The 25,804-nt window shown below is 35.1% G+C and overlaps 1 pseudogene across 1 annotated transcript in view; it reads left to right on the forward strand.

Moving 5' to 3' along the window:
* The first annotated feature begins 2,636 nt into the window (after positions 1–2,636).
* The window catches only part of LOC100385822 (U5 small nuclear ribonucleoprotein 200 kDa helicase pseudogene), a 51,121-nt pseudogene continuing 27,953 nt past the window's right edge, over positions 2,637–25,804 (forward strand). The window contains exon 1 of the transcript XR_620919.5: positions 2,637–2,706. The product of XR_620919.5 is annotated as a U5 small nuclear ribonucleoprotein 200 kDa helicase pseudogene (transcript). The remainder of the gene's footprint in view (positions 2,707–25,804) is intronic.

Genomic DNA, 25,804 nt, shown 5'->3' on the forward strand with positions numbered 1-25,804 from the left:
ACTTGTCTTTGCTTTTCTGTAACTCAGAAAGCACAAATATTGCTCAAAATAAGCCTATTGTTTTCTGAAGAATGGACCTCCCTACAATTTCAGTCTTTATCTCTGAAAATAACTGGGGAATGATTCTAATGGAGAAATCACAGCACTGTGATGGTGTATTGCCAGGACATACACAGTATCAAAATGTTTATTTTTATCATTTGTCAGTGTTCATTTCTCTCACTTTAGTCCCAGTTTCTACTTTAAAGCTGGAGTCTAGTGGGAAGAATCATTCAAAATTAATGACCACCAAAAGAAGGAAGAGTGTAAAGAAATACTTAGGACAAGTTAAAAAACTCGGAATCAAACAAAATGCCCATTGATAATAGACTGGATTGGAAAAATGTGGCACATATACACCATGGAATATTATGCAGCAATCAGAAATGATGAGTTTGTGTCGTTTGTAGGGACATGGATGAATCTGGAGAACGTCATCCTCAGCAAACTGGCACAAGAACAGAAAATGAAACACCGCATATTCTCACTCATAGGTGGGTGATGAAAAATGAGAACACATGGACACAGAAAGGGGAGTACTAAACACTGGGGTCTATTGGGGGGAAAAGGGGAGGGCCAGTGGGAGGGGGAGGTGGGGAGGGATAGCCTGGGGAGAAATGCCAAATGTGGGTGAATGGGAGAAGGAAAGAAAAGCACACTGCCATGTGTGTTCCTACGCAACTGTCTTACATGCTCTGCTCATGTACCCCAAAACCTAAAATCCAATAAAAAATTTAAAAAAAAAACAAAAAACAAAAAAAAACCTCCAAGTTAAAAAACTTGATGATTTTATGACTGTCAAAGTCCTTATTTCTCAAATTCCACTTATACTGACATCTCAATCATCGTATTAATATTCACAAGTAAAGTTATCATCACTATCTTGTGACGTGGGTTTATTTGGCAAATTTGGAAATAGAATGCTGTATGTGACAATTTTTTAAACAACAGTGATAACAGTTGTAGCCCCTTGGCAAAACCACCTTGTAGCTAAATGCATAGGGTGGAATCTGTATCCAGACTGCCTGCAATTTAATTGTGGCTCTAGTACTTATCAGCAGTGTGGCTCCGGGGAAGTTTCTTAACTTGAGTCTCAGATTTATCTGTTAACATGATGATGATGCTAATGATACATTAGCTACCTCATAGGGTTGTTATAATGAGCTTTGAAAGGCACTCTAGATACCGGGAAAGTGTTAAATAAATAATTATTTAAATATTATTTATATATTATATATAATATCACGTAAATAATTAAAATCATATGAAGAGCTGTCTTTTATTTCTGCGCTAGAAACAACCAAATGCTTTGCAAGCATCTCTTCATGTAAGTCTCCTCACCACTTTTGTAAACTAAAGCACAGGGAGCTTATGAATCTCACCAATATTCCTGCAGCTGGTTGAACTCAGGAAAGCCAGTCAAAGTCCAAATGACATGGCATACAAATCTTTCATTTCTGTAATGCTTAAAATGGTTAAAATTCCAGTTTGCTGGCAGAGTTCTCACCTGAATCTTCTGATGATTTAGGTATAATTAAGGTGAGAGATCAGAAAGGTGGAGAGAAGGAACAGAACACTGGAGAAAGAATGACTAAGGCCATTTCAGCTCCTCCAATATTCTCTTTCCTATTTCCTATTAGATATATAGTCATTTTAGTGTTAATATTCTCCAGTGCATTTTAGTTTGTTTAAATAGTATCATTTTTTATATTTATCTTTGTATTTACACGTTAGAGTACATTCAAGTACTTGTGGTTAGAATTATAATTTGTTTTGTTTTGTGTTTGTTATCTTTTCATGCAACAATTTGGAAGACCCTGTATGACATCCTCACTGATATTTACCTTTGGGGGAACAGTGTTTGGTATATCCCCTGCCTCTTCTGATTAGAGCCAACAGAGACCAGTCCTCCCGGAGGACAGCTCAACTGCACGTCATGTTGAAGGCTGAGGTGGGCAGATCACTTGAGGTCAGGAGTTCAAAACCAGCCTGGCCAACATGATGAAACCCCATCTCTCCTAAAAATACAAAAAAAATTTAGCAGGGCATGGTGGCATGCATCTGTAATCTCAACTACTCAGGAGGCTGAGGCAGGAGAATTGCTTGAACCTGGGAGGTAGAGGTTGCAGTGAGCCGAGATTGAGACACTGCACTCCAGCCTAGATGACAGAACAAGACTGTCTCATTAAAAAAAAAAAAAAAAAGAATTCAGTCCCACTTCACTATCCCCCCAGCTAGCAAAGATGTGTCCTCTTGAACAATCTTCAGGGAGAGGGAAGCCTTGGCTTCATTCAGAATCAAATGACATTATTTCCTCCTACCCAATATTAGTCATATGCTCATCCCTTCTTTATAGTGGATGACCAGCTCTGTTTGCATCTCCCTGAACTTCAAAAAGCCCTTTGTATGCAGAGCTGTTGCAGAGAGGCCAATGATTATGGGATGATTTATTTATATTATTATGGCACAATAGAAGTCACTTTGGTCCTTGAATGTGTTCCAGTGACTCATGATATTTTTTCCGATGTTTTCTGACCTCTGCTCCTTTCCAAATTCTCCCATCTCTGATAAATTAGCTTCAAAACCACAGAAAAACCACAGCTGTGTTTGTTCGTCAGGGACTTGAAGAATGAAAGTAACTGTTTTCATGAGGAATCTTCAAAGGAGGTAAAATTTGTTTCCTGTTGTCTACTTATAACCAGATACTAAGGGATTTCAAAAATGGAACTTGTTATTTCTTGTTTGGAAAATATTATTGCGTGACAAAAAATAGGAAAGTTACGGAGACATCACCAAGGTCAGCTGAATTGTTTATTTTGTTATTACATTGCAGCATTACAAATGAGATGACACACAAATCACAATGAATCCATGATAGAAAGTAATAATAGATTAAATGTATTTAATCACTTTGAGACAAATATGATTATCAGAATATAAAATATTAAAAGTCTAAGCCAACAAAAATATGTAGAGATAACAAAAGAAGACATTGATTTATGGAAGGTATGCAAAGTGTTTCAGACCTCCAGAGGGTGCTATTGCATTTACACAGAAATATGTTTAATTATGTACACACTCTTGAAATTTAAAAAACGAGAATTTTGAGCATCTCTAATTTGTTTCCACATAAAACAAGGAGAGAATTAATAACCATAATGACAATTTGCCTTCTAAAATATTAACTGAGCTTTATCTCAGTTAAAAGAACTTTTTTAAACCTAAAGATTAGTTACCTAATAAAAGAATGGAAAATATATCAAGTCATTTCAGATACTATGTACAGTAACCTTTGTTTGAGCAAAATGAAGTTTGTATTAGTCACGGATATTAAATTGATTGCATACACAAAAATATATTTAGAGATTTAAAGTCCTTTGAATTTTTTGAGCACCAGGAAATAAATCACAACATAAAATCAATCTTTGGGGAAAAGCTGTACATTTTGAAAATGAAGATAAAGTCTTTAAGATAAATAATTTTCACTATCACAATCTAGCATTCCTACGTATACTTATGGTAGGAGTGATATTACCTGATGAGGAAAGTGAATCAGAGGCAATGGCAAGTAAACAGTGAATTGGTTCTTGCGTTGTTTCAAAGCCACCTGACAATGGTGGATATGTGTATCTTAAAAGATTTTAAATTCATATGGCATGGCTGTAAATTTGTACAATGATCTTTAATCTGTACATACCTATTTCATATAATATGAATTTCTAAAAAAGCAATGATTAAAATTGGTTTGAATAATCCTTTTTGAAATTCACTGACATATTTGTTTTGTTTGGAATTTTGACAGCTATTATGAATTCATATCATATTTATAGGATTGCTTGAATCATAAGATCATTAGTTGCTATTGGAATTTCATACAATGCCCCAGGAATGTGATAAAGAAAATATTTGGGTTGCTTTACATCTTCAAGCCTCTGATTTGCATTTTCCCTGATTTGAAATCATACTGGTGTTGTTTTACCAAAAAGTGTATGTTGTTATTCAAAATAAAAAGGAACTAATGCAAATATTCAACTCTTGGCAACATTAGTGAAATGACATCATAAAATGCAGGCAATAGACAAGAAAGTAATTGAATCCAAAAAGTGTCCCTAAATACATAACATTTCTGTCATTAAGAGTAAACAATCTATTTGGGAAAAGCAGAATAATCGATGAACCATAATTAAATTGAAATGATTAATAGTGAATCCAGGTAGGAAGTTAAGCAACATGTTCATTAAAATGCAAGGAAAAATAGGACTAAAATGTGAGGATGTTACTAGAAAACTTGTAGAATTGCATGTAAATAACAGTGTGATGGCATATGCTATTTCTATAACATCTTTCTCTCAGGAGCACAAGCTAACATAGATCTATTCTCTTCACATTTCTGGAAGGGAGGAGGGTATTAATATCCCCTGTGGCTACAAGAGAACAAAACAATCAGGACAGGAGCAAAATAAAGCATAGGGAGGCAGATGGGTGGCAGTTTCCCATGTTTGTGGGTGACTATGGACACAGATGGACCTGTCAAATGTTTTCCTTGGGCTGATCTGGATGACATCAGTGAGGGAAGAGTTTTAATCAAAAAGGCTCACAAGTAGAAAAGGAAGGCAAATGTAGGTTTCTTTAAGACCCTCACAAAATATTCTCCTAGGGACCTGTAAGTCTTTCAGTACGTGAGATCTAGAGAACAGGGTAGCTGCAGAAAACATTTAAACATTTAATACTCTAGAGGATAACTAGAAAAAAAGATCTCTTGGCACAAGATAGAGGCATGCTGGCGATAAAGCATTCACATGAGCTTTTAGCCCTTTCCAAGGTATATATTCCCTTTCTGTTGAGTGATAATAGTCCCTAACTGAGGATACCATATTCTACCTACAGTCTAAAAACTGTCAGCATTGTATAGAACCAGAAAATTTAAGACTGAAAATAATAGCTAAAAAATACAATTAACAAATAGAACATTTGTTAGATTCATAGCCTTGAAAACAAATCTCCTTAGGCCTTATTTTCACAGTTCCCAAAAACAAACATAGGCAGTTAAATATCTGGATATAGTCTAAATGAGGTAATATATTTTAAAGTACTTTGGGACTATAAAGCCCCCACTGTGTTAGCCTACTGTAGTTTGTAGTTTTATCTCAGATAAGATCCCAGGTGTATTTTACAGTGCTAGATTCTTCTTCTTTTCCTAAAAAAAAAAAAAAAAAGAGAAAATAGGACTAAAGAAACAGAATGATTTATTTCCATATTTACCCTAGATTAATAAGAATGATGGAGGTGAGTCTAATCTAGAGATCTTCATTCATGAAGGATGAGGTAGAGTTGATCCCTCTTCTCTCCAGTTCTTCAGTAACATCTTGCATGGACTACTAAAAGAATGCCTGGCAGAGACACCCCATTTCTCAAATGACTCACTGGATACACACTCTGCCAGAAGCTTTGTATGCATGCCACAGTGCAATTGGTAATGTTTCAGACCAGAAACTCAGTATAAACTTCAAAAGTAGTGCGTATGATGTTATTTTGTGTTATTTTTATGGATCCATCAGGAATGTGATCCAAACAGATACATTACAAAAAAACAAATAGTTCCTCTTGTACAACATTCATGTTGTAACCAATGAGTGATTTTCATCCTAGAAGAGAATCATCTCAATAAATAAGACCTGGACTGACACCATGAGATTGGACTTTGGACCATATGTGTTATCTGTTTGCTGTGTTGGAGGAAATAAGGGAAATCACCATGAGCCGCTCTAGGTATAGAAGAAGGAAATGCATGTTAGCATAATACCAAGCCAAAAGGTGAAACATAGATAATAGCTGTGAAATGAAAAAGGAGGGTGATATGATACAAAGGTGAGTGACTATGAACCTGAACATCAAAGTTCTTGCCAGATTTTGCACACAATGAATTGAGACAAGGACTCAGATTCTGTGATCCCAGTTCATGTCTGCTAAATCTCAGAATTTCCTTATAGCTCTTAAATGCTCAGATTCTCTAACCCAGGTGTGTGTATGTGTATGTGTATGTGTATGTGTATGTGTATGTGTATGTGTATGTGTACATATGTGTATGTATGTGTGTGTTCTAAACTGTCTTGGATTATAATTACATGGAAAGCAAGTTTACAAGCAATTTACACAGAAAAAATCAAATGATTCAGTTACATGGGGTAATAAAGTAGGTTAGCAAAGGAATTTTTCAAAAGACTAAGCATTTGAAAATTCTGTTCTAAGGGTGAACAGATGCATACTTACTACCACAATACCTTTTGCATCTTTTATTTAAATAACAATGAAATTTTAGTGATTCTCTTGTGCGCATTTTGTAAGGAGGCTTTCTTTTTAAAAGCAAGATTCAAAACTTCTCTATTCAACCATACTTAAGCGGTGTCCTCCCAACTGCATATGTGGTGGTTTTGGCCAAAGAGTTTTGTATATAACTAACTCCCTCTGCACAAATTTAAGTATCTAAGACATTGTGCTATTGAGCTAGCAATGTAATAGCTTGCCTTTATATTTTATTGCAACAAATTCTTCCATTTCAGCATGCTACTTTTATTGAGAGAAATAATTCTAAACAATGATTTAAAATGTATATAAAAGTTGCTAGATGAAAATGCCTATGTCTTTTTCTGTTATATTCAGTGTCTATAAATCTGAACCTGCATTTATACATAGATTTATGCAATTGGATAACAATCTCACAATCATATCTTAAATCCTATCCATTTGTGAGGATTAGCATGTTCAACTAATTCAGTGTGGTAGGATTGTAGTAATTTCGCTAGTCCTTTTCTCAAGACTGCATCCTCAGGGAAATCTCACAGCATCTCCTCATCGACTTGTAAACATTAGCAGTCAGACCACATCATTCAGATTCATTCTTCATTTGTACTGGGAGGTAGTAACTTCCCTATGACTATGGAAGTACCTCTATTAAAAGTAGAAAGGGTCAAAGATCCTTTTTATTTTTATTTTTGGTTATTTTTTAAGCAATTCATAGTTCTAATACAATTAATATAATAGACATGTGTGTCTCTCTAATAACAGAAGCAATTAGCTTTGCTAAATCTTCTACTCTACCTAAGTCAGCAATTTCAGATGCCTCAGGAAAAGAATATATGGGAAACGGTAATCAGATAGAAAAGGGAAGTTCGGAAGGAAAGCTCACTGTCTTGCTGTTCCCTAATGTTCTGTGAATTCAGTCCTGAAATCATAATAAAAGATGAGACATAATTAAAGATGTCTCAACATTGCTTATTTATCTTACTTTTTAAGAAAATTTGTTGAGACTTGTTCCAAAAACAAATCAACCTTGGGATCAATTACTGACTAAGCCAATGCATGCTTGTAAATATGAGAGCATAGACCACATATAATTAGTAGAAAAATAAAATCTTCTTTTCCATTTTACACTCCTCATGGTCATACCATTTTCTCACCTTTCCTCACTCATAAAAATAGAATGAAAATTCACAGAGGTACTCAGTGCAGTATTAGGGTCTGCTAGGATTACGTTGACAGTTTTTGTTTGAATCTGACTTTATCACTTTTTTGAGTCTTTATTCAGTGTCCTTATTGGATTACAGTTCAGAATCTGAAAGTAGGAAAAGAAAGTTTCTTAGAAGTCAAAATAGCTATGCACAACTCACACTCGTGGCCTCAATAAGTACCTGCTTTTACTTAATGTACATCTTGTATGATTTAGTTATCTGGTCTCCAAGATCTTTGCAGATTATAGACATATTGATTATAGTACAATGATAATTTGACAACTTGCACAAAGAAGATTCTTGGGCTCAGTAAGTGTGTAAGCAATCTGGGCACAAGAATGTTTCAGTGTTGTAGCATTAATCATCCATTGTACTTGATGATTGTAAGTCATCAAGAAACATTAAATTATGGTTAAAGTATTTGGCTTTAAGAAAATCAAATCAATATAATCAAATAAACAGCTATTGTTTACTACTATTCAAATTTTATCTTTAACATTTTTTCATAACTGACACTTTTCACCATTTTATGGATGAGGAAACTGATGTGCAAAGAAGTAACTTTCTCAAGGTCATAGCCAGTAAAGTGACAGAAGTAGAGAGTAAAGCCTGACCACAAAGATGTTGCTCTTTCTGCAACTCTGCTTTGCCTCAAGAATAGGATTTTCTTTCTATTTGAAACCACATTTAAAATCGCATAGTCTGGCACCCCCAGTTTACAAATGAAGACATAAGAGCATGCCGGGCACGGTGGCCCAAGCCTGTAATCCCAGCACTTTGGGAGGCCGAGGCGGGTTGATCACGAGGTCGAGAGATCGAGACCAACCTGGTCAACATGGTGAAACCCCGTCTCTACTAAAAATACAAAAAATTAGCTGGGCATGGCGGCGCGTGCCTGTAATCCCAGCTACTCGGGAGGCTGAGGCAGGAGAATTGCCTGAACCCAGGAGGCGGAGATTGCGGTGAGCCGAGATCGCTCCATTGCACTCCAGCCTGGGTAACAAGAGCGAAACTCCGTCTCAAAAAAAAAAAAAAAAAAAAAAAAGAAGACATAAGAAAAAAAGAAGAAAGTTGTTAGCCTAGGACAATGTAACAACTGCACCCAGAACCTAGATTCCTGCTCTCACAACCCAAAGTTCTTTGCAGGCTGCCATGCTGCTGACATTGCCCCTGTCAATACCAAGTTCTTCTCACTCCCTGCCTTTTCTAATCCCCAGTCTTGGATTAATAAAATTGATCAATAGTGTTGTAGACCTACATACAATGGTGCTCTACAAATCCAAGGTCTTTCGCTAGCCAAGACACTCACTGCCTCTTGCAATCTTGTGATACTTTCGAACTGCTTTAATATCATAGTGTCCTGGGCCTCCAAGTTACCATAGCTTCATATTCTACTGGCACATTCACCTAGTTCGCTGAGTTCAAAGTCATTCAATGTGATGATTGTAAGTCATCAAGAAACATTAAATTATTATTAAAGTATTTGGCATTAAGAAGATCAAATCAATATAATCCAATAAGCAATTATTGATGACTAATATAGCTATAGTATATAGATGGCTACATACTATATACATAGAGGATGACTAGCTTTAGCCATCATCTCCATCTCAGAATTTCTGTATGGACTCTTCTGCCAGCTTATATGTAATAAAGAAGGGTTTTGCATCATTATCATACCTAGTTCATCCTGTTGCTCATTACATTTCATTCTCTCTTGAAGGGACTTGCTCCCTTACTTTTTAAGACTCACTCCCTCTTCCCAAGCATGTAACATTCTCCATTTCCTTTATATGTATTCCAGCTTCCCTTATCTCTAGAATTATGTCATTCCACTCACATCTCTTTTTTATTTGACATCAAAATTTCTCAGTAATACAATGAGTTCTCTTCCTTACTGTTCTTTCTCCTCTTCTCTTTTTAACTCTAGAAAATGTAGTTACCAAGCTATTCTAGTTCAATAGAAATCTCCTATTCACCACATGAAATAGTCCTTACTCAGTTCTCAATATTTTTTTTCTTAAGCTCTGTTGAGTACCTGCTGCTCAAATCTGTCCAGTGATCCGAGTTTGATCTTCCAGCCTTTTCTCCTATGTTCTTGGCCACACATTCTTCGTTTTCTTCTCATTTGCTCTTTCTCCCACTCCTTACAAGTAGGCATTTCACCTTGTCATCTTCCTTATTCCTGTATTTTCTTCCTGGCTAATGTCATTCACTCTTCTAGCTTTAGCCATCATCTTCCATGTAGGTGACAAAAAAAAGTCTATCTTTAGCCCCAATCTTTATCTTCAGCTTGTAAATTTCTAGTTACTGCTGAACATTTTCTTCTGATGTTTAATGGCACCTGAAATTTTCAGCACACCCAAATCTTAACTAATTTATTCTCCCAAACACTGTCTCAATGTCTCAACACCTGTCATTGCAATGCCATCTTTTGAGGGACCTAGGCTCTATGAATATGCAGAATCATCTTCAGGTATGTGACTTTCCTGAAATAAAGTGCCGAATGTTGTATTTGTATTACTTTTATATGATTTTATCTGAAGAAAGGTTTTAGAAATTTTTATCATCTTTTCAAAGGGTTCAGAGAGCAAAAAATATCTTAAGAATCACTGCTGAATTTAACATCTATTTTTCTCCTTGTATGTTTTTTAAAAAATAAAAGAAATGCCTATAAGTAAACTTATGAATTCAAATTTTTGGATAGTTGTTGCAATTCGTGTGCTCACATTTCATATATGTCATAATAAATTATCAGTTGTTTGGTTTTACTCAGTAAGAGAAAATAAGCAGAACTTTCTCTGCCTAAATAGAAAGCACATATCTTAGATTATAGCTTAGCATATACAATTGCGATTTTATCTCTAAACTTTAAAACTATATCCATCACGTTGTCTTTATTGCCAAATATGGAATTTGGCTATCAAAAGAAATTACACTATTTATATGTATGGACAGCCTAGTTTTGTGTTTATCTCAAATCAGGAACTGACGTGTAAAACTAAAAGGTCAATTTGAAATATCTAGCTGTTTGACATCAGATGGATGAGGAGAAATTACATTCTCAACCAATTCAACTGTTACAATATTAGGGTAACTATTTTAAGGAAATATATTTGAACCTATGTTCGAATGAACTTGATTGCTCCCTGTATCAAGAGTGAAATCTATTCACTATTTACACACAAATTATGCTCATATTTGGTAATTTTTTTCAGTTTGCTTCCTGAGGATTAATGGCATGTAGAAATTGTGATTAGAAAGCTAACCACACTGTTGTGTTCCTTGCTGTCCTTTTTATGTGAAGTAAGGCTGTTTTGCATTGGTTCTTACATTGTTTATCATTGTATGAAACAAAGCTTACAAATGGGACTTCATCGCCTATAAATTAGTGTATTTATATTTTCCAGGCCAGGGACTGTGTTAGGTGCCAAGCCACAAAGGAGAACAAGATAGCTCCTGTTCTTAAGGAGCAGAGTCTAACAAATATGTATCCACCTTGAAAAATATTATTGTATTTACACTAGTATTATTACTGCTATTCTTCATTTTTAATGATGATTATACCTAGTTCCAGCAAAAACACTTATAACATTTTTTACAACAGTACATATTACTCAAAAAAGAAATAATATTCTCTAATATAAGCAAGTTTTCTTTATAAAAGTAGAGAAATGTTTGTCAATTTTCTCCTTGAACTTCTACCACCTTGTAATCAGGAACTAATTAATTAATTAGCTAATATTTTTAAATGCATTGAAGATGAACAGTGTCATACAAATGCTAAGTATTTTAAAGCCTTGTGTTGCCTCAGATATACCAAATAGGCTTTCCTAAAGTTTGTAAAGGACACTTTTAACAAATTACATTTTGTTTAAATGAAAAAGCTAGGTGTATATTGAAGATGGGGGTAGGCGGGAGTAGGAGAAGTTGGAAAGGGAAAGTGCAAATGTAATCAAGAGAAGGAAAATGATTCTTTACATTTCTCTCCATTTATCATTATCAAAAAACAAGAGATGTATGTTCTTTTAAAACTGCTAAAAACAGAACAAAAATTTATCAAAATGAAATAGTATTATAATTTTTCTTATACTTATGAAGTTGTTAGTAGAGTTAAGTCAGGAGTTCTTATACAGATGATGATGATGATTATTATTTTTCACACATGGCAGAGTGATTTGCTGCCTTCCTCTACCTCACCTGTATCTGGCATACAGATGATTATTTTATAATGTTCTTGGAACTTAACTCCAAGGCCAAAACATCCCATTTGGAATATTGATCTATATCTGTACTGCCTAACTTCATGAGATAATTATCAACCTCTTCCTTCACCATGATTTTCATGTTCAAAGACTGTGCCAGTGCCTGGGGAGGACAAAGAAAAGAATCGTGGCCAGTGTCCCCACATTGATTAATGTGGAAAACCAAGTCACAGCACTCATGCTCCAACATCAGATTTCAAACCTAGGGATTTCTCAAGTGGGGTAAATTGCTCAAATAATTTTTTAGACCCAGACTTACTTTTGTGATTTTTAAACATGATCGTGTGGAAATTCAACTTTGCTAGAAATTATATTTATTTCAGTTTGGTGATGGTGGTGGTGATGGTGTGCAATCTTTCTACTCTTCTCTTTCTTTTAAAGCCAATGAGAATGATGGCCCAGAACATAGAAACAGAAGGCAATTACAAAACATTACTATGGCACTATCTTCACTCCTCAGCCATTATTTGCAGTGTTTGCAGATCACTGCCAGTGTTTTCCCTTGTGAATGTGTGAGGACTAGATCTGACTCACAGAGGTAACTTGGCTAAGTGAGTTTCACTTGTCTAACTTGAGTTTGGCCTCAACTTGGCATCATCACCGTGGGCTCAGCAAAGTGATTTATCACAAGTAGACTGTGCCATTTGCCTTTTTACCTCCTCGTAGGGCATAAATTATGGTCCCAATAGTATACAATCATACTTTTTAAAAATATTACTTAAGGCAGATTAAATGTCCTCATCCAATCTTTCTTACCTTTGCAATTCTCATAAGCCATTTGGTTAATGTAGAAACTGAGATGTAGAGAAACTGAGTAGTTTCTCCAACCTCCCATATGTAGCAAAAACTTAGAGTTGAACATAGATGTCTAATGTCACAGCCAGAGTCCTTAACCAATATACCACACTCTCTACCCATAATAATGATAATTACTAACTCTTATGTAGAACCCGTGCTTTTCCAGGTAATTAAATTGCTTGACTAATTTTACCTTCACAACAACTATATAATGTAGCTATTATTATTAAACCACTGGTGTGGATGAAAAAAAACTGAGACGTAGAGATGTTGTATAATTAGTTTAAAATTCTATTAAAAGTAAGTGGCAGAGAAGGGATTTGAACCAGGCCATACTGACTTTAGAATTTCATTTCTCATATAAATATCATGTAGAAATATAGTATTGTTAATGACAAATCTTAGTAAGATACTGGAATTATCCTCCTTTATATGACCATAAGAGCTGCGTAAGTCCTCATTTGTATGAAAATTTGTTCCTAACATTTGTTCCATTGTTGGGATTAACCCATTGACTTTAACAAATTCTTTCTCCCTTAAAAGAGCAATACATTATCATGTGAGCATTTATGAATGCACTGGTATAGATGTTTATCTGATGAGCTAGCTGTCGTTGTGCAGAATTAAACTCCAAGAAAAGGAATCTCTTATAAGTCTTTGATAGAGATGAGTTTTAGAAAAGGGCCAGTGCTCCTGAAAAAGTCATGCCTGATAGGAAGAGAAACTACAGAAGGTCCTGAATAAATAAAATACCACTTCGTATCCTGAGAAGAAAAGACATCAAAGAAGTGGAGAAATGCTCTACTTCTTGCCTCAGGTTTGAACCTATAAACCAGCTTGACACATACAAACACCAAATATGGAATGACCAGGGAAATTTGGCTTCTTCAGAGAAATCCCAGAAACATCTGCTTGAACTCCACACCAAGCATGCAGCCAGCCTGCTACTTCTCTTTCCACTGTGTTTCTACAATTTAGACTAGAAATGTGAACTTCAGTTTTCTTGCTGTGATGCTCAGTGTACTTGGTTTGGGCTCTCCTTTTGTTCTAGTGCTTTATGCCCTAGTTGTAGTCTCCATAATCTAAATCAAGCTGTAATTGTCAACTAATACCTTGACAGGAACCAGCCAAGGCTCCGTGATGAAAGTTCAAAGGCCCTGAAGTTAGATGTGTATTTTGCTGATTTGAAGTTTTGATCAGCTCCATTGACTGTGGCTATGGTGGAATTTGCAAGAAAAGCAAAAAACAATAGTGCCCCCCCCCACCATACCTCTTACTACCCACACCACTCTCAGCAATTTAGACTTGTCCTCTTCACAACTGTTCTGAAAAATTTTTTGCCCAATTTTATGGATTCTCTGCCATCCATTCAGTATTGGTAACTATGCTTTTTTATAGGAAAAAGATTAAATAGGCATATTGTAACTATTGAGCAAATTGCATCAAAATTTGGGAGTCCTAAATAACCAAGAACTTACCTTTACAAAAATCCTGTAAATTGCTGTTTATTTTTCTGGAAATTCCGCTTATTTACTGTTTCCTGTTTCTGAGAAAGAATGTTTTGAAACCCCAACCCAACTCAATTCTATATTAAGAATATAAAGAAACAATGTATAAAATGGAGTATGAGAATTATGTTAGATTATATATGTAAATGATTACATGCATGGTTAATATTAGGAATTATCTTTCCAATTTCCTATTTTTCTTAACTATTTCTTTTCATAGCTACATTATGTCATGGTCTATTAATATCTGGATGAAAGACATTGCCATATTCATGTTATAAATATCCAGATTGAGGACAGAGTTTTGAGTAATATAGTAACACCAAGTATTATTATGTGTAGAGCATTTTCTCAACTCTCCATCTTAAGGGGTTTTCCAGGGCTAAAAAAGATTATTAAAGAAGCTATTACTAACTGATTGTAGATTGGTGTTGGTTGTAAAGTAAGGTTTCTCAGGTAGAGATTTAATCCCATTTGTAGAGCTTGCAGATTTCTGAAAAGCTTAGGCATCAGAGCCCTGTAACCTGTTTTTCAGCAGCTTCCAGTAAATGTGATTACACTCAATCTTCATCTCAAAGTTCTCTATGCAAATGCAGGAGGTTCTTGCCTTGAGAAAAATCTTTAAAAGTTGCACAGCTCCCCAGAAGCAGAGGTTGGGAGGGAGGCATGCTTTGTGTCATACACATTAATTCAGTTGGCACATTACAATGTTAAACTAAATGACATTATTACAAAGCTGTGCTAAGAAGTGTTGACAGGTCCATATGGTAATTTTACAATGTATAATGAACACACAGACTCCTTTCTTGCAGAAATTTATAGTTCAAATCTATACCCAGGATATCCAGTTTTATTTCCAGAAACTTAAATTGACTTATTACGATGTAGTGAATGTATAAATTAGTTCCAGTAGTTAAACTGAAACATTTCCCTACAGACTCAATTAGATTCATTAATCTGCTGTGTAGACCTGTAAACGGCCCATTGTTCTTTTCCCCCCAAAATGTCAAAAACTATTTCTCTAACTATAAAATATTTTCTACAAAAAATGTTTTAAATGGTCAGAATTATTGTATATTAGAAACCCAGAACTACAAATTATCTTATTGCCCTGGCACTTTTTTTTCCAAAGAAAAATAGGGTCCAGCCCTTGCCAGGTAATTTAATGGGGTTAGTGGCTGAATTCAGTGCTCTATCACACTGAAATTAAGAAAAGATCATCTTCTCTCTTCTACTACTGCATAAATCAGCTGGCATGGGGCATATTGTGTATGTTCCTAGCCCCACAGCTTTTCCATTTTAAAACTTTTGTTTATGTGCTTCCCTCTGCCTGAAGTGTGGCAGCTTATCAGTCCATTGTGATGTTCCATGGAGGCAGAGCAAAATAATACAACCTGTTAATAAATTCCATTTCAAACGATGCACACCTGTGTCTTACCTTTTTCAAAATATCACCCTCTATGTGGGATCTAGGGAGGCCACTGCACAGCAGAGCTTTAAACACAAACCCTTTTTTTTAAAGCTACTGTTGTAGAATTTTTAAAAACCACCTTGTTTTATTGATTGATGAAGCTGGCTGCTTTTACTTACTGCATGATGTTTTTTGCTTCTGTGATTTATTAAACATTATTTTTTTGAAAAACCTTTGCAACTGTTACCTTTGACTTTTTTTTTAATGGCTCAGCTCTAATAATCTTTAGAAGGTTTCATTTAAGGCTAACTTTGATTAGGTTTTTAGTCCTGGGTAGACCAAGAACTGTTCCATTTTAAAGATGAGAGGGTGCTACTGTGGTCATTTTCAGACAGACTGAAATTGATGTGATCTGAAATGGAAATACTTAAGGCTCATTTAATTTTATTTAACAGAAAACAATTTCAGTTCTCCTTAGTGGGGAAAGGTACATATTTAAGGACATGGGGGTGTCTCATAAGGCAAGTAATGGAAAACAAATGGTCTTTAGAAATGATTTGGAACCAAGGATTCAAACATTCTTTCTCTCTCTCTTCTCTCATTATAGCAACATCATTCTTACTCCTTATTGCTTCAGTTCTAGTTTAGCTTTCTCTGCTTCTCTGGTTCATAGTGTGAAAAGTTTGGCCAAAGGTAATCTTTCGATTCTTACATTACAGAGCAAATCTCTCATCTCAGGACCGATTTTAGAAAATTATATTCTCATTGGTCTAATTGCTTCAGTTCTGCTTCTTTCCTACTTTGAGGACAATCAAATGTGACTAGAGACTAGACTGACACTGGTTAATGGTAGCAAAAAGGGGATGCTCCACTTTGGACAGGAGTAACAATCTGCCACTGTAGCTGAATTGGAAAGTTAAAAAGAGGCAGCTCTCAGGAAATGGTGGTGGTGGTAAGTGTGGGTTAGTGTTAAACTGAATACAAGCATGGAACAAATATCTATCTACCCTATTTTAAAAACCCTTCCTCATTATCTTCAGTCCAAGATTATATAGAAAGTTAGAGCCGTAGGTACTCCAAAAGTAGAGATGTTGGACTTTTCCTCCAGGATGATATTTCCAGTGAGAAATATAATGTGTTGGAATAATCAGCTTCCTGTTCACAGTCCCATGTTCATCTGCTCACAGGACACGCACAATTTTCCTGCCAATGTAGAGCATAACATTTCCTTCCCCCACCCTTTTCATTTCATTAATATGGAGGTGGGGAAGGGGTGTGCCAGATTCTTCTTAACAACATATTTCCCCCTAATTTTTCAACTTATCACCTCCCTTCTTGGAATCCTAGCTTTTCATGACAAATTAAAGAGTTCTTGCTTGTGCAAATCTGCTCAATGCTAATATCTGCACCTGTACGCCGGGGTTGTGGCAAAGCAGCTACACATGCACAATGAGTATGAATCTCCCACATCTAGAAAGCACAGGAAGATTGATATCAGCAAAACCAGCTCAAGTACTTCCTTGTCCTATAGGATTGGCAATTGCTGTGTTTGGAAAGCCTTTCCTATGGCTCAGCACATTGCATTTCAACACAGATATTTATTAAAGGACTCTTATGTGCCAGGAACTGTGTTGCATACTTACAGAGAGGCAAGATACGTAATATGCTGTCTCTGCCTTCAAAGAGTGCCATCTTGATGGGGTGACAAGATAGTCTCAGCAGTAATTATGGTATAAGGGACAATGTGAATATACTGAATAAACCTGATGGGAATAATCATAAAAAGCTTCTTGAAAATAAGTTTAAAAGATGGCTAGAAGTTTAATAAAAGGAGATATGGAACACATTAGGTTTACTGGCATTCTCCTGTTTAAGAGTCCATTCAAGAGAGAATAGTCTTAAATAGAATGAAAATACAGAAGCCTTGCAGGAAAGTTTAGGAGAGGATTGGAATGAGGGAAATTTGACTGAACTCCCCTCTATTCTCAGTACAAGGAGAAATGAGGGAAGATATGAAGGAGGGGAAAAAACTACACAAGTAGGAATAGAGCCTCATGGTGAACAGGAGCCCCAGTGTTGTAGAATTCCTTGTTTTACATGCACTTTCAAGCAGTGTTTCTAGGGGACCTACCATTTGACAGAAACTATCACATGGTATCTGTGTTGTCCGTTTTATATACAGGTAAATTGTCTCAAAGGAGATTAGCTTAAGATGACAAAGTTAGTAGTAGGTAATGCAGCTGGGCATTGAACCCAGTGTGCCTAAGTCAAAAGATGGAAACATTCATCAGGAGAATTAAAGGAAGAGATGGGTAAGTACTCATGAACTTGCTTCTTTGTTAGCATCCTTGATCTTCCTCTCTCGTCTCTATTATCTTTGCCCTTTTAGGCAACTCTTGTTACCAGATCATAAATAAAGGTGCCTCAGCGACAGAAATTTGTTGATGTCTCCTGTATATTCATTATTCTATAAGTGTGACTTAGTTTCCTTCTCTTTCTGCTTCTCCCTAGTCACCTTTTAGGTTCTGGTCTCATAACTAGGTATTCCTGTTCAGGCTACTACCTGACAATCTCTTTCTTCATATCTTCATTCGGACCCTCTTAAAAGAGACTATATAATTGGCCTAAGTCATTATTGTCATTGCTGTGGAATAAGCCTTTGAACTAGACCTCTTCTAGACTGTGACCAGCCTTTATTTAGGATGCCATGGCTCAGATGCTCACTTCAGTTTGAAACAGTGTGGTCAAGATGATTGGGTCATGCAACTTGGGGGCTGTTTCCTCTATTAAAAAAAAAAAAAAAACTCTGCCAGGTGCAGTGGCTCATGCCTGTAATCCCAGCACTTTGGGAGGCCAAGGTGGGCATATCACGAGGTCAAGAGATCAAGACCATTCTGGCCAACACGGTGAAACCCCGTCTCTACTAAAAATACAAAAATTAGCTGGGCATGGTGGTGCACGTCTGTAGTCCCAGCTACTCGGGAGGCTGAGGCAGGAGAATCACTGGAACCCAGGAGGCGGAGGTTGCAGTAAGCAGAAATCGTGCCACTGCACTCCAACCTGGGTGACAGAGCAAGACTCCATCTCAAATTAGCTGGGCATGGTGGTACATGCCTGCAGGCCCAGCTATTTGGGAGTCTGAGGTGGGGAGAATTGTTTGAGCTGGAGAGGTCGGATTCATTGTAGTTTTTTGTTTATAAACAAAACAAAACACACACACACAGAGAAAACCTTTGTTTTTATACAGCCTTAGAACCATGGGCTAAGAGACACAGTTCTAATTAGTATCCTATACAGAGTTTGAAAAGGGATATATTCTGAATCTATACTCTTTGAATAAATATACCTTTCTCATAAAAATATCTAAAGGAGATTCTATGATTCTTAAAAACTTAATGTGCTAATGACCACATGTAAAGATGAAATTAAATGTTAATGCCATAGTTGATTGAGCCAAGATTTTATGCATAAATACATGATAGTGGCACATTTAAAAAATCTTCACAAACATTAAAGCATGAGGTTCATAAAACAAATTAGTCATAGTTTATTTTTTGGTGTATTTTAAAAATGTCATTGATGACCTTTCAGAAGTAAAGACAAGAAAAAGCAGTAACACTTGAATTTTAAGAGAAAACAACACATTCAGAATTATCCTTTTTAATATATTAGAACATTTCCATATCTAAAGCCAGCTTCTCAACAGGGCTGTGTTTTTTTGTGAGTGATCAACTCTCTAATTAGCCAATTATCATTGCAAGGAGGGCAAGGGACAAAACTCACAAACTGTTGGTAACTTAAAATAGATATCTACATCCCTACATATGAAAGGAGAGTTTAAGTAGAATAAGAGGTTGGGGATCAGAATGAAACTGTTTTTAAACCTTTGCTGAGATAAAAATAACATCTTACAATATGGTGTCACTTTTCTCTGTTTGAGTAATGAGAGTAATTTTTGACATCTGCATGACTATTAGGAAGCAGTGTGTGTTCTATTTGTAAAATAATGCAAAATAGCATTGAAATGTTTCATAACGTTTATTAAGAATAACTTGAAAATGTCCAGATACTATTTATGGTTATAATTGCTACTCTTGACTCTCTGTATTTACTATAGTCAATGTATTTGTATATCCAAATGACGAATGAGGCACACCTCTAACACTTGGAGACCAGCTGGAAATATCACCCTCTGAAATTGTAGCTAGCAAGAAACTACAGAGAATTAATACAATAAGCCATCTGCAGAGTTAACCCACAATAAGAGAAGTTTTATAAACAAAACCAGGGTGTTACCAAATATCACCAGGCAGATGCCAATCAAAAATAAAACTAATCTGCAATAGACTGAAACCCTGGAAATTATTCTGTGCTTATGGCAGTCATAAACACAAATATAGTGTTATGTGTGAGTGTACAAAGTATGTTTCTGAAAAAGAATTTGTCAGTATTCTGTTGCACTACTCTAAAGCAAGGATTTGGGGTTCTTCTCTGTTTATTCAGCTTTATTGTCCACTAAGAGAATTGCCACCTCAGCAAGTATACAACTGAGTCCAAGGAATGGATAGTCTTAAAATGACTTCTTGGGTACTAGCTCTCCCTATTAAAAAGTTTTGCCCTATTTATACAACCAGCTTTAGTTACCTGGTTAGACAGATCTCCCAAGGTAAATAACCTCCTGAGGCACACATTTGCTTGTTGAGTCTTGCTTAGTATAACTTAGACCCTGGAGCATGTTAATTCCTGAGTGAAGTAACAAAATTAAGTGCCTCAATATGCTTAACTCAGATGTGGACTCTGGAATAGGAGAGTTCTACTAAATTACAGTTAATCTACAAACGCAACATCCAGTAATAGCTGAATTGTCTTAAGGAAAACATGTAACTGGTAATAGATTAATTAAACAGAGATTTATTTACTTCATGGCAAATGCTTCTTGCAATGCAAATACTAAAGGTATTATTAATTAAACATGTTGGGCAACTATGAACAACATAAAATTTAGAGTTCCATAAATGCTTTTTCTACTTTCCTTATCACTTTATTTGCATTACAGATGTGCCACAAACCATACACTTCTTTCAATGTAGTATTTAGGCACAAGTCTTATTTTTGCCTCTAAGCTGCAATTTATTTTAGGACAGGTGTCAATGTCTCCCCTCACGGCCTAGTGTAGTGCCTTGAATATTTTAAGAATGTACTCAATAAATATCGAATGAACAAAGTGTCTTATTTCTATGTCTTACTGTGACAGATTGTCTCTTCTTTCCTGTATTACAGCAGTTGGAAGCTTTGGAACTGTATTTCCAAGAATCCCTATTACCAGCAGAATGCTGGTCACACTCCATTCATGAAAGGCACTTAATAGTTGGGAAGAGAAATGAAAGTAGAAACCACCATTGCACTTGTGGCAACAATGGGCAGGTGTGAAAGTTTCTGAGCATCCTACTAAAAATTATCCAGTTTGGTTGTAATATGATTATCAACAGTGGATTCCTGCAGTTCCTTCAGTTCTTCCACTTCCCAGTGTTTCAGGAAATCCAGCAGTGGCTTTTCCTGAACACTATCACAGTCTTTCCAGCAATTCCATGGTCACTCATTTCCTGCACTGAATTCCCTTCTGTTTAAAATATCTGTTTTCCTAAAATACTGACTGATAGACTAAAACTTTATTCTTAATTCTTTTGTGATAAATTATTCATTCCAGTGGCTTTATGTAGATTACTTAGAACATTTTATACACATATTCTATTGCCTGAAAATAAGGAGAATTTTATTTTGTCTCTTTCAATCTGTATAACTTGTATTTTCTTGCCTTATTCTGCTGGGGCTAGGATCTCCAGAAAAATGTTGCATAGAAGTGGAAACTTGGCATGCTTGCTTTTTCTTAATCCTAAACAGACTTTTACTGGTATGTTACCTATGGATGCTTCATACATCCACTTTACAATTTAGAGAAAGTTCCCTTCTATTTCTAGATGGAATATTTATTTATTTATATAGATATTAGAAGGCATAGATAATATATAAATAAATGTTAGAAAGATTATTTATTTACTTATTTTTGAGACAGGGTCTTGCTTGTCACCCAGGCTGGAGTGCAGTGGTGCAATCTCTCCACTCACTGCAACCTTTGCCTCCTGGGCTCTGAAGCTTTTGCTAATAAACTCAACAACTTATATTAAAGGAACAAATTCTATGAAATCAAAAATTATGAAAACCACTGAGATTAAATGTCTATACTATTATCTTACTATGCTTTTACTGTATGTAAAATTTGTAGTGATATTCTCTCTTCCATTCCTGATATTGGTAATTCATGTATTTTCTCTCTTTTTTTTCCCTTGATAAATTTGATAAATCTAGATATAATTTATCAATTTTACTGATCTTTTCAGAAATCCAGCATTATGTTTCATTGACTTTGACATTGTTCATCTGTTTTTTTCTTTCATTGCCATTATTACTATTTCTGGTCCAAGTCATTATTTTGTATATATCCAAGTAGTCCTCTGACATAATTTTCTTTCAGTCGAAAAAAGTTTCTTTTTGTAATTTCATGTAATGAATTTCTCATGGCCAAAAATTCACCAGGCTTTTGTGTGTAAGAAATTTGTCTTTAAATCTATTTTTAAGCTTTTCATTTTTAACATAATTTCAGACTTACAAAAAATTTCAAAAATCGTGTAAATAAAATTCTGTACACCATTCAGAATCCTTAAGCACCACCAGTTTACCATACTTATTTTATAATTCAATCTTTCTCTCCATATATATGAAGTATATGTATGTATCTGTGCACGTTCACATATATTTGCATATATTGTTATAGAAATATAAATATGTTTGTGTATATACATATTTCTGTGTGTGTATACACACACCCACAGACACACACATAAATATTAACCTAAAATCAAATGCCACCATTTTGAAGAATATTGTCACTAGATGTAGAATTGTAGGTTGATACTTTTTTATTTCAGCAATTCAAAGATATCATCATATTGTCTTCTGGAATTCACTATTTCTGATGAGAAATGGTCATTTTTATCTTTGTCATATCTTTGTCATTATCTTAGTTTGTATGTCATATTTGCATCTACTCTGCTACCTTCAAGATTTCCTTTTTATTGTTGGTTTTGGAAATACATTATAATGGGTCTTAGCAACTTTTCTTTGTGTTTATTCTGCTTGAGTTGTGTTAGGTTTCTCAAATTTGTGAGTTCATAGTTTTCATAAAATTTGAAAAAATGTGGTGTTTATTCTCTGAACTTTTTTATTCTGTTCTTCTGAACCTCCAATTATGTATATATATGTATAATAGGTTGCCGAACATTTTTCTACATGTTTCTGAAGATCTGTTTATTTTTGTTTTAATCTTTTGCTGTCCATGTTTTATTCTGGAATTTTTTTCTTTGTGACATCTATCCAGTTTTTATTTCTCAGTGGATTTTTCTTATATAGAAATGAGTCCACTCTTACAGGAAGCTGCAAAGCATCTCACAGTCCCTGAAGAGAAGGCTTAACATGATCAATGGTAGGACAATTTAGACTCAATACAATAGTGGTTCCTCAATGAGATGATGTGCTTCTACATAAGGGAAATATGTAGATTATTTATGAAACATGTTATTTATAAATAATATATGTTTTATTTGTCTATTATTTCCATTTCTGTCTTAATCCCTGTGTTCTCTTGACTGTATTATCATTTTCCTCTAAATCCTTTAAGACATTTACATTAGTCATTTTAAAATTAATTCTTCCAATTACATCATCTCTTTCATTTCTGCGTTTTTTCTACCAGTTGATGGTTCTCTTAGTTCTGACCCATATTTTCTCCTTTCTTACATGTCTAGTAATATTTGTATGAAATCCTAGGCATTGGGATGTTATGATTTATGATTTTCTTTAAAGAGTATTGAGTTTTGATTTGGTAATTAAGTCACTTGTGAATCATCTTATTTTTCCTCCAATTTTTATGTTATATTAGGATACAACTTGAGGACCCTTTTTCTAGAATGAATCCAGCTCTATTAAAAAAAATTACCGTTTTGAAGCTTCCATTGAATACCCCAGGAGTTCAACGAAGTATTGCCATTTCTATTAGTCAAAACTCAAATGTCTCCCAGCCCTGAGAATCCTAGAATGAACATCTCCTTATTAGTCATTCTTTCCATGGTCGTTATTTTTTGCTTAGCCTCTTTGTAGAGCCTTACCCTATAAACGTACAAAGACTCATAGGTACTTTGGTGCAGATTTATAGAGCCTTTTTTCTGTGGAGCTCTGTCCTCTGTTACTCTACCTTAAAATTCTAGTTGCCTCAGTCTCTGCAAACTCAGAAACAATTTCCTTAATTCAGAAATAGTGCCATTCTCTTCTTTGTATATCTTTTCCTCACTGTGGTCTGGAAAATGTCTCCAGGTAGAAAGCCAAGGTTATTTTAGGGATCATATCATTTGCTTCCCTTACCTCAGAATTACACACCTGTTCTGCCTGTTGTCCAATCTCTGAAAACAATTGTTTTATATATTTTGTTTGGTTTTATATATGTTTACTATGGGAGAGCAATTCTAGTCAGATTTATTCTGTCATGGACAGGAGTGGGAGTCCGTAGTTTACTTTTTGGAGAAGAACTAAATTGCCTTTGAATAGGAAAAGTCATTCTCTCTCTCTCTCTATCTCTCTCTCTCTCTCTCTCTCATCTATCTCTGTCTCTCTCTCTCTCTCCTTTCCCCCACCTCCTGCTCCATCTTTAATGAGCAAATGTGTTCTGCTATGTGAAAATCAAAATCCTAGTTTATTGTGGGTTGGAGGGGTTTGTGATAAGAAACTAAAACGTTTAGTGTGTTAATATAAAAACTTGTTACCACAGGAATAGAATGGTTATTGTGTAGTTAAGGAGTATAATCAAAAATTGGCTGAGATAATGAGTGAGGGGTGCACTATTGATTTTACTCTTCCTGGGCCCTAGAGAAAGTTGATTGGTCGGAAGCCCGATGTACAACAATATGGCAACAATCACCTTTCAGAGGAAAAGTAAACTATAGCTATTTTTGACATGGACAGATCCTATGGACTCCAGAAACTGTGATGTCCTATATCTAGTTGAAACACATTAGAAGGTCTTTCTTTGAGGAGTTAGATAATAAAATATTCTAAACATTTATTTCACAAATTTTAAGCTCCTGGTGCCACAAAGATCTATTTTTTAATCTGTTGACTTTGGTTAGCAGAGTAAGAAATCTGTTGATATTTATATAAGGTTGCTCTATTCCCTGAGTTTTCATTTACACTCAGCAGATTATATTTATCCTAATACAAAGCAACTTGACCCAAGGATAAGTCAGCTCTCCAGGTAATTTGCAATAGGTTTATTAGCCTGATTTGATTTTCTCTAATTTTCATGGTACTTATTCTGCTTAATTGGAATTATTGGTATAAACTTTCTTAAAGTACATGCATAAAAATAAATAACTTTTTCCTTTGATAAAAAAAAAAAGGATCAAAGAACTTTGAAAAGCTGGAATATTTCTGAAAGAATAAAAGTCCTGAAGAGTGTACTATTTACGTAAGGATGACAAGGACACATAGCACATCATTATTTATTCCACTTGTACTCAAAGTGATTTTCAAAAGAGAAAGAATCTTGAACACACGCATAGAAAATTTGAGTCATCGGGCATTTTTTACTGTGACTGCCTACTTAATCCAGGAAGAAAGTGAACATTCATGAGTCAGAGCCCTCAGCTTTGACAAATTCACTTAAAAATGACAATGGAATATTGTAGAAAAGGAATTTGCACCAAATAATTTGGAAAACATTTGCAATAAACAAGCACTTGGTCAGTCCTATTCACCCTCCCTGTGAATGTGCAAGAAATTAAGAAATAGGATTGTCTCAGGAAATGTGCTCTTCTTATATAGAAGTAAGCCCACTCTTACAGGAAGCTGCAAAGCATCTCATAGTCCCTGAAGAGAGGACTTGACAAGATCAATGATTGGACAATTTAGACTCAATATAATAGTGGTTCTCAATGAGATAATGTGCTTCTCCATAAGGGAAATATGTAGATCATTTATGAAAGTTGTTTGTATTCATTTAACCTCTGATTGTAAACAAAGGTCAAATTAGTTATAGAATTTACATAATAATTTATTAATGCTACAAATATTTACTTATTATAAAAAATCAGTTCTGTCATCATTGAGCTATGGTCTAAAAGAAGAAACAGACATTAATTAAATATTCATACAAAATAACTGAGCGAT

Source organism: Callithrix jacchus, chromosome 6 (genome assembly GCF_049354715.1).
Source record: "Callithrix jacchus isolate 240 chromosome 6, calJac240_pri, whole genome shotgun sequence".
Taxonomy (NCBI): domain Eukaryota; kingdom Metazoa; phylum Chordata; class Mammalia; order Primates; family Cebidae; genus Callithrix; species Callithrix jacchus.